Below are 17,610 nucleotides of genomic sequence, written 5' to 3'. Positions count from 1 at the left end.
ACTGTGTAATGCATAGAATTTTTAAATCACTATATATACACCTCAAACTAATGTGACATTGCATATCAACTGTGCTTTAACAACAGCAATGAAAAGATAGGAAGTGGGTTTTAAAAGCCTCTTCAAAATAACTCAAATGCTAATTTTATATTGTATATATTTTATCAGTATAATAAAATATGTTAATATAAAAACTGATTTTACATTCCTGTTTGAAGAAAGAGTCATTACATTTTATTATTTTTTTAAATTTACAATTCTTATAGAAATAATGACTATAATGGATACATAATTATTCTATAAAAATGCATTTATTGTTTTATAAACACTTCCAGAGTTCTTTCACATACTTAAAAATAAATAAATAAAATGGTATCATAATTCCAGACAAAATAAATAATACATTTTTCATATCCTGATTCAACATAATCTTTATTTTTTTAATGATTTTCCTTCATGTGGGAGGGCCTGGTGGTTAAGGAAGGCACATGTTGCATGCAGCACTGGGTGTGCTGCATAAACAATGAATCTTGGAACACTGAAAAAAAATAAAATTAATTTTTTTTTTCTTTATTGCTTTCAAATCTCAATTTTCCTTTTCAATTTAATTCCTTTATTTATATAATAAATTTCAGTTTTTAATTTCCCACTTCAAAATTTTTGTTGGCAGGATTAACATATGTAATGATTGTTAATTAAATATTTGAAAAATTTTGAAAAACATTAAAAAAATTTAAATTGCATATTCTGTTTATTAGAATTTTATTGTGGGTATTTCAGTCAGTTGGAAAGTAAGATTTTTTTTTTCTGATGAAGTTGTCTCAAGACCATAATTCTCTATTGAATCTCTCTAAGTTTAATTGGTGGGTTGGAATCATAGTCCCTGTGGTGTAACCAGTATAAATAAGTCATACCCTAAATCTAGGCACGTTATCCCTATAGGGAGACCCGTTTCTACTCCATTTCCTTTCATATTTTCTCATTGCTTTAGATTTAAAATGTAGAACTTGTATCATTCTATCAGTTTTACTGTTCTGACTCCTAAATACAAAAAAGTAGGTGAAGAAGCCAAACTTTTGCCTATTACTAAGGGGGTATATTCTTCCTTTTCTCCCGCAATTGGCATTTTCACATTGCTTTTTCCAGGAATTTATTTTTCTTTCTATTTGAATTATCAAATATTTATAACTGGAATCACACAAAAATTCAAGCCAAAAGGGATCATCCAAGAAGAGGCTGGATCACTGATCAAAGAAGAGGCTGGATCATATACCTGGATTATCAGGTATTATGATATATACTCTATGAATTATAATTGTTTAAAGAAAAAAATCACTAGATTCTGTATGTAACATTTACATAAATTTTAACTATTAGAAATAACAATCAGATTGTAATCTAGATGTAAACTTGCTGACGTACTGCAGCTAAAAATTATACTGGAATTTAAATATGTCCCTAAACCTGACTCATCTGCAATGCAAGTCAATACATGTTCATGACCATGTCAGTCTGAAACGCCAAAACGCAAATTTTCTTTTCCAAATTTCCTCCAAATGAAATGACTAGATAGGATCATGTCAAGTAAGCTGAGCCACTACAACCCCTTATTTTAAAGAGCAGACTTCAGTATACATGAACTAGTAGATTTTATACCAATTGATTAATTTAACATTATATATTCTCTATAAGCCAGATAATGAAACATAACACAATAACAACTCCTTTTGTGCCCAGTATGATTGTGCTGTATAGAAGGATTTTATATTATTAAGATAATTATTATTGTAGCAAAATATCTAAAGCTTCATTGTTTCTATGTCTGATTTTGATCATCACAGTGTATCCATGGTTGTAGATCATGAGAAGCAATATAGTGATATAATTGTATAAGAGCTAAAATATGGACAAAGAAAACTACTTTTGATATCAGAAGATTGGTTATTCTTCTGAATTATGTCATTATGTTTAGCTTTTTATACCACAGGATTAATCAACTAAAGCTAACTGGCTACAGGCAAATTGAAGTCTTCAATACATCTGGAGACTTTGACTCTTGAATAAAGACCCATGGCCTCCTAGAATTCTTTCATTCATTCTTAGAACATGATTACCACTCAGCAGAGCTTTGCAATCAGTTCTAGATAAAGAGTGCCAAGCATAAAGGACAAGCAGCTCTTGAATGGTGGGAAGAGAATGGTTGGTGGCTTCAAATGTTGGGATATACAAAGATTGTTGTTATTTCAGGCATGGTTGTCAAATTTTATTCCAAACAAATGACCTGGGCTCGACTTCATACAAAACATAAAACTGATATAAATCAGAATGTTTATTTTTTAGAATTCCACTTAAATCAAAATTACACATATAGTCATTTTAAAGATAAATGAAGTAAATGCAACCATGAAATGAAGCAATAACCCACTTACCTGAACAGACACAGACACAGTTTAGGATTGACATAAAAATACACCTTCATATATTCAAAAGACATTACATAGAACTTCATGCATAATTTTAGTCTTTCATTCTCATTTTTCTTACTTATATAAAAGTGTGTGTGTGTGTGTGTGTGTGTGTGTGTGTGTGTGTGTGTGTGTATTAGGAAAAGAATGAATGAGAGATCTTAGTCCTGGAAAATGGACCATTTCTGTTTAAAGTTAATACTTTATAAATGACAGGAGGTAGCAATAGAAGAAAGGGTCAAATGCCTGAGAACAGATTACACAATATCCATAACCATAATTTCTTAACATAAAATGGAGGAATGACCTGAAACAAATAATACATTATATGTTAATAAAAAATAATGAAAAATAAAAACAAAACAAAAACAGTTAAACCTGAAGATTGTAGAGAGTACCAACTATGCTCTGCTTTAAACAAGCCTGAAATCTTTTAAGACTGATTGTATAAAAATATTTCAATTTATTTTGCATATTTAAAAGGCTATTCCTATAACTATACTTCATAATGTTATTTAAAGTTTATAAAAGAAAAAATGTAGGAATTATTTTCATCACCTTGTTAATAATATAGTCACTATTTCCCTTCAAAATGATTACTTGAAAATTTAAAGAAATTAAAAACTAAAAGAAAACTAAAGAAATTATTTAACCAAGAAATTAATTTACATAGAAATTTGTTTCCAACCAGAATTGGGTAAATGTTTTACTACCATACATTTTTTTCCAATTAGAATGGACAAATATTTCATATATTTATATTTTTATTTTAACTGCATCCCTAATTTCACACTCCTGTTTGTCATTCTAGCAGTAAGTACTCTGAATCCTTAACATTTTTGTTTGACCTGTTTCTCTCATCCCAATAAGGGAACTTTCTCTTAGAACTGCTGTCATGTGTTTTCATAAATATTGTTATATTGTGTTTCTATTTTAATTTGTCTCAATTTTTCCCTTTTTGATTTTTTTCCTTTGACCAACTGGTTTTTTAGGAATGTGTTGTTTAAATGTTCCCCATATTTATAAATTTTAATTTTTTCTTCATTTTATTATAGTCAGAAATGTTACTTTGTGATTTCAGTTTTTATAAATTAAGACTTGTTTTATGGTCTACCATAGGATCTATAATGGAGAATGCTGTGTGTGTACTTAAGAAGAATATGTATAGTGCTGTTCTTGATGGACTGGTCTGTATATGTCTGTTGTTAGGTTCAATTTGTCTAAAGTATAGTTCTAACATAGGTCCTATGTTTCCATACTGATTTTCTATCTGGATGATCCATTCATTCTTTAAAGTGAGGTGTTGAAGTCCCCTAGTATTATTCTATTTTGTTAGTATTTTCTTCATATATTTAGCTTCTCTGACGTTGGGCCTATATACTGACAATATGATGGTCAATTCATCCTCTTGATGAATTACCTTTGTCATTAAGGAACTTCTTTGTCTCTGGTGAGTTATTGAAATAAGTACATTTTATCTGCCATTCATATCCATGTCTGCTATGTTTTTGGTCATTATTTACATAGAATATTTTTTTTTTGCATCCCTTCACAATCAGCCTATATTTATACCCAAAGCTAAAATAAGTCTCTTGTATGAATTATATATTTTGATGTTGTTTGCTTATCCATTCAGACACAGTATGTCTTTGATAGGAAAATCCAATCAGTTTCTGTTTTAAGTGGTTATTTATAGATGAAGAATTTCTATGGCCATCTTCTTAATTGTTATGGCCCTTGTATTTCCATTCTTCCCTCTTACTTTCTTTGTGATTTGATCACTTTTTTGTGATGGTATGTTTTGATTCCTTTCACTTTATATTCTGCAGATTTACCCTTTATGATTGTAATGAGACTTCATAAAACATCATATAGTTTAACACCCTATTTTAAACTGATTACAATTTAAATTTGATCAAATACAAAAGTCTATAATTTTACTTTTCTTCCTTACATTTGATATTATTGTTGCAATTTATACTTTTTTTTAATACTGTGTATCATGTATGTAGGTTATCATATATGTAGGTATTTTAATGTTTGTATTTTTAAAAAATATTTATTTATTTATCTGACAGAGATCACAAGCAGGCAAAGAAGCAGGCAGAGAGAGGAGGAAACAGGCTCCCCATTGAGCAGAGAGCCTGACACGGGGCTCGACCCCAGCACCCCGGGACCATGACCCGAGCCGAAGGCAGAGGCCCCAACTCACTGAGCAACCCAGGAGCCCCTTAATGTTTGTCTTTTAATGTTGTACTAAAGATTATAGTTTATTACAATATTAGAAAATTCAGAATTTTACTGCATATTTACTTTTACCAGTGAGTTTTATATGTTCATATACTTTATGCTGTTAATTAGCATATTTGATATTGTCTTGAAGAACTCTCTTCAGCATTTTTTTTCAACAACTATATTCTTTCTTTATTTATTTTTTCAGCATAACAGTATTCATTGTTTTTGCACAACACCCAGTGCTCCATGCAAAACGTGCCCTCCCTATTACCCACCACCTGTTTCCCCAACCTCCCACCCCTGACCCTTCAAAACCCTCAGGTTGTTTTTCAGAGTCCATAGTCTTCAGCATTTCTTATAGTGAAATTCTAGTGACAATCAATTCTCTTCACTTTCTTTTTGTTAAGGGTGGAACTTTTGAACTCTCTTTCATTTCTGAAGGGCAGTTTTCCAGATAGACTACTTTTTAAATATATCATCCCATTATACCTTGGCCTACCAGGCCTCTGTTGAAAAATCTGCTGATAGTTTTATAGGGGTTCCTTTGTATGTGATGAGTCTCTTTTATCTTATTTCAAAATTTTATTTTTGTGTTGTCACATTTATTTTTATTATATTGTGTCTCACTGAACATTCAACCTGACTTAAATCTCCTTGGGAATCTTTGGACTTCTTACACCTGGATGTCCATATCCTTACTCAAATTTGGGAGGTTTTCAGTCATTTTTTTCTAAAAAGAATGTTTTCCTTTTCCCTCTGAGAGTCCTATTATTATATTCATATTGTGTACTTTAATGTAGAAACTTTGCACTTTTCCTTTTTTTTTTTTTAATTTTTACTCCTCTGGTTAATTTCAAATGACTTGTTTTCAAGTTAATAATTTATCCTTCTTGATCAAATCTCTTTTTAAAGCTTGCTATTCAATTTTCCAGTCAATCATTGTACTCTTTAGTTATAGATTTCTTTTTGTTTTTGTTTATGGTCTCTTTTTCTTTGTTAAACATCTCATTTTGTTCATTTACTACTATTTTCCTAATTTCATTTAGTCATCTGTCTGGGTTTTCTTTTAGTGTACTGAACTTATTTAAAAGAATTATTCTGAATTCTTTGTCAATCTGTTCATAGATCTTTCTTTAGGATGGGTTATTGAAGCTGTGTTAGTTTCCATTAGTAGTGTCATGTTCCCCATCGTCTTCATGATCCTTGCATCTTTACGTCGATGTCTGCATATTTGAGAAAGTGGACATTTATTGCATGATTAACATGTTCATTTTGACAGAAAAAGATCTTTACCAGTCATCTCAAACTGGTGTTCCAGTCAGGCTAGCTTATACTATATATGGGGAAGTGGGGCATTCTACTAAAGTCTCTGGTTTGGTGAAGACAGTGAACCTTTTGATTAGCTAAGATCTCTATCTAAATTATGGTTCAGCAGATCAGCAGGCTGGGCTCTGTGATCTGGCACTTCCATTACCAGGGTTTACGGCTAGGCCCTCTGGATGGGTGAGATCACTGACTAGTCAGGTGGGCTTTCTAGTTAGACTCTATAGTACAGCATAGCAGTTGGCTGGGCTTTGCACTCAGGCGGGACCACTGACCTAGATCCCTGGATAGGAAGGGATGTATGCTGTGATTCTTGCCCAGGCAATGCCACTGCTACATTCTGCAAGTTCTTGGGATCTCAGGCTGAGCTCTGTGAAGAAGCAGTGTGACTGGCTAAATTCCATGATCATGCTGAGCCACAGCCTGGATTCTGTAATCATCCTTGGTCAGGCAATATCCCAGGTTTTACTCCTTTAATAGGTGATGTCACTGGCTGCGCTATATTTTCAGAAAGGCTACATTTGAACATAGCTACAGATGGACTAAATGATCAGGTAGGTCCACTGGCTGTGATTGGTGGTCCCAGATAAAATGAGGTTTCAGGCTATGTCCCACATTTGGGTGGGACTACAGACTGGAATACGTAGTGTTGCCCTCTCTCCTCTGTAGTCAAAGAGGGTCACAAGGCTTGGAGCCACAAATGGACAGGACAACTGATTAAGGACCTTAGACAGAACTGTTGATTGTGCTCATTGGCCATTTATGGGATTGTAGTTCAGCTTCATAGATGGTTGAAGCTGCTGGCTGGGTCTTTTGGTCAGGTAAGTTTGCCAGCAAGGAGATGGTTTTATCACAAATGCATATGTACCAGTTGGTGAGTTTTACACCTTTATTTATTTATTTTTTTGGTGCAAGGGAGATTCTAGGTGATCTAACCCTTCCAGTTTCCTCAGCATTCTCCATGACATGAGAAAGAAATGAGGCTGCTGACAAATGCTCCAGAATTCCAAGGAAGCTTAATGTCTGCCTTGAAATCTCTTTTCTTGACTATAGAAATCATAGGCCAACATTAGTGTTAACTGGGGAGGGATGGCACAAAGTTAAACAGCTTCTACTCTTCTAGCTAATATAGATGGTTTTGGTTTGTGTGCTTTAGAGGGCTGTTTCAGTCTCACTCCTCGGTTTTCAGTTTTTTATAGATGTGTTGTTGTCTGTGGATAGTTGCTAATTCATATTTCTGTAAGGGAGACTAAACTCTGATGTCAACTATTCCATCATCTTGCTGATGTCACTTCTAAATGATTTTGTATATCCCCTTTAAAATTATTTTTGAACTTCTACATTGGTGTGGGCATTGTGTCAAAAATTGGGGAAATATCAGTGATTAAAAATAGGTAAAATGTCACAATTCTTATATTTACATCCTATTATGGAGAAGAAAAAATAAAGTCATGATAAAAATATGAGAATGGTTAATGTGAATAAAAATAAAACAGGGTAAAGAATATATGACAATTTAACATTAACTTATGAAATAAGACTTCTCTAATAATCAAATAATGGAGAAGAGACCTAAATGAATTGAAAAAAAAAAATAGGCCACAATTTATCTGGTGAAAGAGACTGCCAGAGAGAGAGAATAGTAATATTTTCCCTTTACTAAGTATGTTAAACCCAGTGATACTTATTGATATATCTAATAAATTTATATTGCATTCTCTTGCATTTTATACTAATCTATATCATTTTTATTGCTTTATTTTAAAGACTGTTTTTACTATGTGGTCTATGTCCATATAACCAGTTTTATATATTTGTTCAGTTTTTTTTAACAACACATTCAAAGTTATAAATTATAGTTCATAAGGAGTAACATGCCCTTTGTTTTATTTCTCTTTATACAATGTGTACTGGTTCCCTAATATAAACAAGATAAAATACCTTTCAAATATCTTTTCTCTTTTTTGTCATCCAATCCTAGCTAATATTTCCTAGTGTTTGCTACTCTCTATCTTTAAATATGCTTCATCTTTCACTACTTGATTTATTAACCCTAAATTTTTTTACTGCCAAATATTAACCATGAAGAAACCATTCAGTTTAATCTTCATTATTTTTTTTTTCAAAATCTTTCTTGACTCAAGCTAATTCCCATTTTACATATCTCTGTTTTCTGATGATCAACTCTTCTTGACAAGTCATCAAATCTCTGACTCTTGTATTTCAGCCTCATGATGTTTTCTCACTGTAAAAACTACTTTATTAAGATTTTTTTTTTTCTGGTTGTAAACACAGTTTCAGTATTGTATTAGGATTTAAACCTGGCTTGTGACAACAAATTTCAGATCAATCTATTTGCTCTCCTAAAAAGTTTGCTAATTATTTTTTTACGGTTGTTTCCTTTTTTTCTATAGTATTTTTGGTAAGAAAATGCATTTTCATATGTTATTATTTAAAGATTTAATTTGTTTTTACCATTATTACCAGTTAGATTCCATAAAGTTGCTGTCATGGGGGAATCCCTTCCACATTTCTCAAGTTCTACTGCTTTGTCATATTCACTCCCACAATTTTCTCCATGTCTTATGTCTTTCTATTTTCTTGTTCTTAAATTTAAGTGTTGTTTACACACAAAATTACATTGGCTTCATTTGTACAATATAGTGATTCCACAGATTTATACATTATGCTATGCAGACCACAAATATAACTACTATCTGTCATTTTACAATGTTATTACAATATCATTGACTGTATTCCTTATGCTGTCCCCTTTATTCTCATGACTTACTCATATCACAACTGGAAGACTGTTTATCTCCCATTCTTCTTCACTCACTTTGCCAATTCCTTATGTCCTTGCCTTCTGGTAACTACGTTTTTTTCTTCTCTGTATTAAGGTTTGATTCTGGGGGTTTTGTTTGTTTATTATTTATTGTTTATTAATTTATTTTAGAGTACACCCACATAAGAGTGAAATTGTATGGTATTAGTCTTTCTCAGTTTGAGTTATTTCACTTACCGTAATGCCATCCAGGTTTATTCACGCTGATGCAAATGACATGATTCATTCTTCTTTTTATGGCTGCATAGTATTCTCGTGTGTGTGTGTGTGTGTGTGTGTGTGTGTGTGTGTGTGTGCGCGCACGCATGCCATATCATCTGTATCCATGTCTCTATTGATGGACACTTAGTTTGCTTCTGTATCTTGGCTATTTGAAATAATGTTGCATTAAGCACACTGTTTTCCATACTGGCTATACCCATTTGCATTACCATCAGTGGTGTACAGGAATCCCTTTTACTCCACATTTTTACCCACACTTGTTTGTTCTCTGTTTAACACTAGCCATTTTGACTGGTTTGAGGTGATAGCTAACTGGTTTTGATTTTCATTTCGGGATGATTAATAATGTGGAGCATCTTATATGAACACATATCTATATGTCTTCTTCAGAAAAATATCTATTCAGGTTCTCTGCCCATTTTTTAATCAGATTGTTTTGTGGTGTTGAGTTGTAAAAGTTCTTTACATATTTTGGATATTAGTTCCCTCTGATATATACCATTTGCAAATATCTTCTATTCAATAGGTTGCTTTTTTGTTTTGTTTTGTTGGTTTCCTTTGCTGTGCAAAAGCTTTTCATTATGGGAGTTGGGTGAACCTGGTAGTGGGTATTATGGAGGGCACATATTCCATGGAGTACTGGGTGTGGTGCATGAACAATGAATCCTGGAACACTGACAAAAATAAAATTAAATTTAAAAAAAGCTTTTCATTTTGATGTAGTTTCACTAGTTCATTTTTGCTTTTGCTTACCTTGCCTCAGGAGACTTATCTAGAAAAATGTTATGACCAATTTCAAGGCAATTACTGCCTATTGCTTCTTCTAGGATTTTTATGATTTTATGTCTCACATTTAATCTATTCAGATCTCACATATTTAATCCATTTTGGGGTTATTTTCTGTGTATGGTATTAGAAAGTGGTCCAGTTTCATTATTTTGCATATAGCTTTCCAGTTTTCCCAGACCATTTATTGCAGAGTCTTTTTCTGATTGTATATTCTTGTCTCCTTTGGTCATAGAATAACTAACTACATAATTGCAGGTTTACTTCTGGCTCTTTATTCTGTGCCATTGATGTATGTGTCCATTCTTTATGCAGCACCACACTGTATTAATTACTATACTTTGTAGTATATCCAGAACTGTGAACTTATAATATCTCCAGCTTTGTTTTTCTTCTTCAAGATTTTTTTTTTGATTATTTGTGGTCTTTTTTTTCCAAACAAAGTTTAGATTTCTTTGTTCTAGTTTCTGAAAAATGTTGGTACTTTAATAGGGATTGCTTTGAATTTATACTGTGCTTTAGGCAATATGGACATTTTAAAAATATTAATTCTTCCAGTCTATGAGCATGGAATTTCTTTCCATTTTTTTGTGTCATATTTGATTTCTTTTATATTTGATTTCTTTTACTATATTTCTTTATAGTTTTCAGAATACAGGTCTTTCTCTCTCTTGGTTATTTGTTTTAGGTATTCTATTATTTTTGGTGCAGTTATAAATTGAGTTCTTTTCTTAATTTCTCTTTCTACTACTTTGATATTAGTGTATAGAACCACTATCACTTTCTGGGTATTAATTTTGTTTCCTGCAAATTCACTGAATTCATTTGTCATTTCCAGTAGTTGGGATTTTTTTTTTCAGTATATAATATCATATCATCTGCAAATAGTGACAGTTTAACTTTTTCCTTACTAATGTGGATGCCTTTAATTTTTTCCTTGTTTGATTGCTGTGCCTAAGACTTTCAGTATTATGTTGAATAAAAGTCATGTCTCACTTCTTATTACTTTATTATCCCTGGGCATGACTGGTAGGGTGATCTCAGTCTTGACAATCCTGCCTCTTAGCTCCACCATCTCCTTCCCAGGCTCTCTCCAAGCCTTTCTTTTGATGTATCTTCTGATTGATCTTTGCATTTTGTCTATCAGACTTCTGCACAGGTATTCACATTAATGGAAAAAAAACTCTTATAAGGAAAATTATTTTCTGATATTTTTGGATTGCTGACTCTATCAGTGACCTTGAATGTTGCTCTTCTTCTTTTCAGGACCTTCTGTTCCCATTTTTGGTTTTCAGCACAAATTTTTATGAATCACAGTACCTTTTTTTTCTCTATTACATGTCATTTGCATTTGGTTGGTTTTCTTTGTCTCCTGATTATAATGAAGATGTCATTTGTACTTTTGTTACTCCTTGTCCTGAATGTTTGGTATATATTTAAAAATTAAAATAGAAATAGTGGGGCGCCTGGGTGGCTCAGTGGTTTAGGCCGCTGCCTTCAGCTCAGGTCGTGATCTCGGGGTCCTGGGATCGAGTCCCGCATCGGGCTCTCGGCTCAGCAGGGAGCTTGCTTCCCTCTCGCTCTCTCTGCCTGCCTCTCTGCCTCCTTACGATCTCTCTCTGTCAAATTAAAAAAAAATTAAAATAGAAATAGTAAGATTATAAAATTAATTAAAGTTGTGTACTAACAGCCATAACTTCCTTACTTATATTAGAAAAGTTTTACTGTTTGCCTCTGTGAAGAAGGAGCTGATTGAGATTAGGGGGCACCTTGGTGTCTCAATAAGTTAGGAGTCCGCCTTCAACTCAGTCATGATCTCAGGGTCCTAGGATTGAGCCCTGTATCACATTCTCTTTTCAGCAGGAAACCTGCTTCTCCCTCTCCCTTTGCCTGATGTTCCCACTGCTTGTGTGCTCTTTCTGCAAATCAATAAATAAAATAAATAAAATAAGAATTTAAAAAAAATATTTTTTTATTATGTTCAGTCAGTCAGCATATAGTAATACTTTTTTTTTTTAAAGATTTTATTTATTTATTTGACAGATAGAGATCACAAGTAGGGAGAGAGGCAGGCAGAGAGAGAGAGAGAGAGGAGGAAGCAGGCTCCCCGACAAGCAGAGAGCCCGACGCGGGACTCGATCCCAGGACCCCGAGATCATGACCTGAGCCGAAGGCAGCAGCTTAAACCACTGAGCCACCCAGGCGCCCCTAGTAATACTTTTTTTAAAAGGGCACAAAATATATTCATTAGGGTACTTCTGCAGAGTTCCAAATAGTAGAAGATGATGGTGACTGGGAGAGAGAAGTGGTGCCTATGACAATGAAACACTGAAAAAATACATACTTATATATATTTATATATATATAATATATATATATTATATATATAAATATATAATTATATAATTATATATATATAATTAAAAGAAAAAATTTTTGAGTATATGATTAGTTAGTATGTATATCCCTCATTTTATTAGCAAAACTAATAACTAATATGATAAGCCATGAACAAAATGCCTGTAAGATCAAAGATTTTTTTCCCTTTTTCCTCGAAATTATTCTATCTCAAATAAAAATTGTTGTTTTTTTTTTTTGATGGCTACTCAAACACAGGAAGATTTTTTACTATTTGTGCCTTACCTTAAGAAGGAAAATTATGTTACACAGTCCTGAACTCAGATAAATTTCTATATTGCTGTAATAAGACAGTATCTTATGAACTTTATACGTAATATAGAAATGTCTCTTTATTATGTTTATATATTATATTATATTTTTATTCAATATATATAACATATATACATATATAATGTTAAATTACATGTGTTATATTTATATATTCATAAATATATAAAATATAATTTATATGTAAGTATGACATATATTGTACATATATTCATAAAGTATACATATTTTATACTTATATATACTTATAAGTATATATACTTATTATGTAAAGTATATATATACTTTATGTGTGAAGTATATATAATATATAAAATTTACATTATATATATCATATAATATATAATAAGTATATAACACATACTTTATACATGTTATATATTTATGAATACATAAATAGAACATATATATAATTAGAACAAATAGAACATATATATAATTTCAGTAGTATTACAAATCACAAGGAATCAAGCATAATTTCAATAAGAGGACCTATATAGGTTTAACATTTTATCATTTCATGTTGATTAACAAAGTTATACACAAATAAACATTTCTTCTTTTTTGTTGAGAGTGCCAGATCTAGAGTAGGTTTCATTTTGAGTTCCATTTTCTCCTCTTTTGCATGAAAGTCTATAGCTTTGCTCTTTTTTTTTTTTTTTTCATTTATCAGCATTGTTTATTGGCCGCTCCCCTATAAAATGCACACTGTGTAAGAACAGGGGTTAGGTCTGTTATAGACATTCAAGTATCCTCAGTGCTAAGAAAAATGACTTATGTTAGGTAGTCAATATTAGAGAGACATATGTTTGTTCAAGACCAAGGGTTACCTTCTGATAAAGAGTTACTCAAACCTAAGTGATGTATAAACTACTTTACAGGAAAAGAAGTACTAAGTATTCCAATGGGTTTTGAAGGGTCAGGGGTGGGAGGTTGGGGGAACAGGTGGTGGGTAATGGGGAGGGCACGTTTTGCATGGAGCACTGGGTGTTGTGCAAAAAGAATGAATACTGTTACACTGAAAAAAATAAATAAAATGAAAATAAAAAAAATAAAAAAAAGAAGAAAATAACATGGAGATGAGCGTCTTTACGTAATATATAGTGGGTCAAGTGACCAAATGCTAATAGCCATCTGATGTAACAGCCAGTAGTACCATATTCATGCTTCAGGAAATAATTTGGTTTAAAAAAGTGGCATCATCTATCAATCTGAAGATATGCTTTTTCAAAATATTTGTCTTTTAAAAGTTTTGACTGTATTTATTTTGTTTATATTTCCTTTTTATAATTTTAAATGAGCATTCAAAAGTGATTTGGTCAACATTGGAATATAGCTTTGCTCTTAATGATGCCATGCATCAAATGTTAAGCCCTAATGTCCATTGACCAGCTTTGGTTAAATATGTGTTAAGTCTTCATTTTAACTAAATTTTCTCATTGATTTTCACTTGGATTATGATGTAATTTTATGCATGCACACAATTATAGATATGGAATAATAATATTTGGCAATTTAACTTTGATAGTAGTCTTTTTTAAATATGTTATTTATTTGATAGAGAGAGATATCACAAGTAGGCAGAGAGGCAGGCAGAGAGAGAGAGGAAGAAGCAGGCTCCCTGCTGAGCAGAGAGCCCAATGCGGGGCTTGATCCCAGGACCCTGAGATCATGACCTGAGCCGAAGGCAGAGGCTTTAACCTATGGAGCCACAGAGGCGCCCCTGATAGTAGTCTTAATATTGATCAAGATATTGGATTACATCTTAAAATAAAATATTTGCATAAAAAGAAAACAGGAGGTGAATTGTTTTCCTGCATAAATAATTTTTTTAAGATTTTATTTATTTACTTGACAGAAAGAGATCGCAAGTAGGAAGAGAGGCAGGCAGAGAGAGAGAGGGAAGAAGGCCCCCTGCTGAGCAGAGAGCCCGATGGGGGCTCTATCCCGGGACCCTGAGATCATGACCTGAGCAGAAGGCAGCGGCTTAACCCACTGAGTCACCCAGGCGCCCCCCTGGATAAATAATTTTAATATTCAAACATATCACTTAAAAATTAACAAAATATACAAATACATAGAAAAAAACAATAAATGCAAATAACAAACAACTTCCACTTAAAAATAAATATTAAAGTAATTATTTTCACAAATTACATTAGAGGCTAAAAATAATAAAATATACTTTGTTCATGGTAAGTTGACATGAATAGCTTTCAATCATGTCAGGAAGAAACATTTATTATACTACATACATAAGATTGGCAAGCTTAATGTCCTACATTTTGTCAACTATTTCTATTGGGGAAAACTTTAAAGTAAATAAATAAATCTTTAAAGTAAATAAATCAAAGTATAAGTAATTATATATTTTTTATAATGTTATCATTTATGGTAATAAATACTAACCAACTTCAATTACATTTAACAAAACAATTGCTAAAACAAGTTGTTTCTTCTAGTGTACTCAGCAGTTAACAATGATATTTGGATAAAGATAGTATAAATCAATGTTATTTTTAAAATTTATATATCTTATTTTTCAAATATTATGTACTAAAACATAAAGTGTTCAGAATAAATTATAAACAAAAATAATAAATACTAGGTGACTATAAACAGCATTGAAATATTTCAAAAATTAACACTCAACATTTGTTTTTGTTTGTCTGGGTAACTCACTAATTTATTAATTATTTATTTGTTTATTTTAATTTTTATTTGACAGAGAGAGTGAGTGAGTGAGTGAGAATGAGAGAGAACACAAGTAGGGGGAGAAGAAGCAGACTATTCACTAAGCAGCAAGCCTGATGTAGGGCTCAATTTTTTGGGGAACTCTATCTCTCCTTCTATCTGAATGATATCCTTGCTGGATAGAATACTCTTGGATGTAGATTTTTCCCATTCTGCACTTTGAATATATGATGCCACTCTCTTTTGGTTTGCTAAACTTCTGTTGATAAATCTCCAGCTTCCCTTGTAAGTTAGGACTTCTTTTTTCCTGTTGCTTTTAAGATTTTTTTCTTTAGCACAATATTTTTCAAATTTAATTGCAATATGTCTTGGTGTTGGCCTGTTTTTTTTTTTTTTTTTTTTATTTTGATGGGAATTCTCTATGCCTCTTGGATCTGGATATCAGTTTCCTTCTCCAGATTAAGGAAGTTTTCATCTCATTTCTTTACTTAAATTTTCTTCTCCTTTTCTCTCTTTTTCTTCTTCTGGGACTCCTATAATATGAGTATTACTGTTTTATGGAGTCACTGAGTTCCTTAAATCTATTCTCATGTTGCAGAATTCCTCTGTCACTCTTTTTTTCAGCTTCATTATTTTCCATTTTGTCTTCTGTATCATTAATTCATTCATCTGCTTTCTCCAGTTTGCTGTTCATTGCCTGAAGCCTGTTTCCAAGAGAAATATTGTGATGGTGTTTTTATTAGTGCTGTTCCCATTTGAAAGAGGGATATATGCTCAAGGAAACAGAAGAAGGAGGCATTTTCCATCAAATAACACACATTGAGAAAAGTACTATCAGTCTTTACAATATGAATGTTATAAAAGGAAGATAATCATATTAGAAAACACCACAGTTTACCGTTGTTCATTTTATCATCATCTTTCCCTAGAATATTAATCCTTTTATAAATTGAAGTCTACAGGACAATGGAGGAAAGCAACAACAGTTCTGAAAAGGGATTTCTTCTTCTGGGATTTTCAGATGAGCCCCAACTAGAAAGGATCCTTTTTGTCATAATTTTGCTTTTCTACATCTTGAACATTCTGGGGAACACTGCCATCATTTTGGTATCCTGTTTAGCCCCCAAACTCCACACCCCAATGTACTTTTTCCTCAACAATCTCTCTTGTGTGGACTTTTGCTTTACAAGTGTTGCCCCACAGTTGCTGGTTACCATGAATAAAAAAGAAAAAAACATGAGCTATGGTGGATGTGTGGCCCAGCTCTATGTGGCCATGGGGTTGGGCTCCTCTGAGTGTATTCTCCTGGCAGTCATGGCTTATGACCAATATGCTGCTGTCTGCCAGCCTCTGCAATACACAACTATAATGCATTCTCAGCTCTGTGCATCCCTGGCAAGTGTAGCTTGGCTCAGTGGACTCATCACCTCCTTAATTCAATGCTCCCTTACTGTGCAACTGCCACTTTGTGGTCATCATAAACTGGACCACATTTTCTGTGAGGTTCCTGTGCTCATTAAGCTGGCCTATGTGGACACAACTTTCAATGAAATAGAACTCTTTGTGGCTAGTGTAATTTTTCTAATTGTACCTGTGTCACTCATCTTAGTCTCCTATGGCTTTATAACAAAAGCTGTGCTGAGGATAAAAATCAGCAAAAGGGCTCTGGAAGGCCTTTGGGACTTGTTCTTCCTGCCTGATTGTGGTAATTATGTTCTATGGAACCATCATCTTTATGTACCTTCAACCAGCCAAAAGTAGCTCAAAAAACCAGGGAAAATTTGTGTCTCTTTTCTACACCATAGTCACCCCACTCTTAAACCCCATTATCTATACCTTGAGAAACAAAGATGTGAAAGGGGCCTTGAGAACACTGGTAATGAGAAATGTTCTTTTTTCAGAAAATATATGACTGTAGGTATAACATTAGTGGGCTATTCTTAGCTCACATATTATTTGTTCTAAGTACTGGGTTGTTTTTAAACAATGCCATAAGGAATAGTAACAGAAACAGAATTCTGTAAGAAGCTAACATACTCAAGTCACCGTGGTTTTTCATTCTCTCCAAACATCCTTTGAATGAATCCAAGATCTTATGTTCTATCTACTTTGCTCTTCTTCAACCATGTTATCAAATCAATTTTCATGCACAAATTGTTTCATTCTGGAGTCCATGTGTATCTTGTAAACCTCTGCATATTCCCAAAAGCTCAACTGAAATGTTACCAACACTCCCTAGCTTTCTTGAATTACCATTCACCTCACCTTTAAAAAAATTGTCATAATATATGTTCCCATGAAACATGAAATATACTTTATTTCTATATTTTCAAACACTGTGTACATGCATAC

The 17,610-nt window shown here is 32.7% G+C and overlaps 1 pseudogene; it reads left to right on the top strand.

The window, feature by feature from the left end:
- Positions 1–16,224: 16,224 nt before the first annotated feature.
- LOC123938412 lies at positions 16,225–17,170 on the top strand (annotated as a pseudogene).
- Positions 17,171–17,610: the final 440 nt, after the last annotated feature.

The sequence above is a fragment of the Meles meles genome, chromosome 3, assembly GCF_922984935.1.
Source record: "Meles meles chromosome 3, mMelMel3.1 paternal haplotype, whole genome shotgun sequence".
Classification (NCBI taxonomy): Eukaryota; Metazoa; Chordata; class Mammalia; order Carnivora; family Mustelidae; genus Meles; species Meles meles.
The sequence above is the reverse complement of the archived record's forward strand: the minus strand, read 5'-3'. Positions and strand labels throughout refer to the sequence as shown.